Source organism: Tenebrio molitor, unplaced genomic scaffold (genome assembly GCF_963966145.1).
Source record: "Tenebrio molitor unplaced genomic scaffold, icTenMoli1.1 SCAFFOLD_449, whole genome shotgun sequence".
Classification (NCBI taxonomy): Eukaryota; Metazoa; Arthropoda; class Insecta; order Coleoptera; family Tenebrionidae; genus Tenebrio; species Tenebrio molitor.
The window spans coordinates 11,432-12,192 of NW_027184149.1; the positions used below are offsets into that span (position 1 = coordinate 11,432).

Genomic DNA, 761 nt, shown 5'->3' on the forward strand with positions numbered 1-761 from the left:
GGCAACGGCCATACCACGTTGAAAAGCACCGGTTCTCGTCCGATCACCGAAGTTAAGCAACGTCGGGCGCGGTCAGTACTTGGATGGGTGACCGCTTGGGAACACCGCGTGCCGTTGCCCCCCAACACTTTTTGTTTTTTTTTGAAATCCATAGCAACCACCGAACCGATTTGTTTTTCGTGCAGGTATTCGGAAACATGCACAGACCCGTATAATGTAGATTCATAGCTTTAAGTACTAGATAATTAAGAAAACAATTTTTTTTGTCGATTAATTGTAAACAATTGCAGAATAAAAACTCGTCAAACGGTAAAGGTTGTCGTTCGATCACCGAAGGTAAGCCACGCGGGCAGCGGTCAGCACTTGGACGGGTGACCGGTTCATTATATTCCTTCCGTGAGTTTAACAAAGATAACATATGCAAATGTCGTAAGTGCGACGAGGAAGACGGCGATCTTTTAATGTAAAAAAATATATATATTAGGTTACGCGTACATGCCACTTTGACTGCTGCTTTATTTTTTTGGTTTTTAAATAATTAGAGATCTGAATTCAACATATCAGTTCTATGTTATAATGGACAGACAATGTTGTATTCTTGGCCCCTAACACGTTAAGACCAACATAAAAACTAGAATAACTTACCATTCGTTAAACGTTAAACAATTTCGAACCACGTTTTTTTGAGCTCGAACAAACTCATAACACAACACTCATTTATTAGTCACTGGACCATTGTAAAACGAGAAGAGAGAAAAACC

General features: G+C 40.1%; 1 non-coding gene across 1 annotated transcript; it reads left to right on the plus strand.

Moving 5' to 3' along the window:
• LOC138140863 (5S ribosomal RNA) lies at positions 1-120 on the plus strand. The gene has a single exon (XR_011162775.1). It is a non-coding gene; the product is annotated as a 5S ribosomal RNA (ribosomal RNA).
• Positions 121-761: the final 641 nt, after the last annotated feature.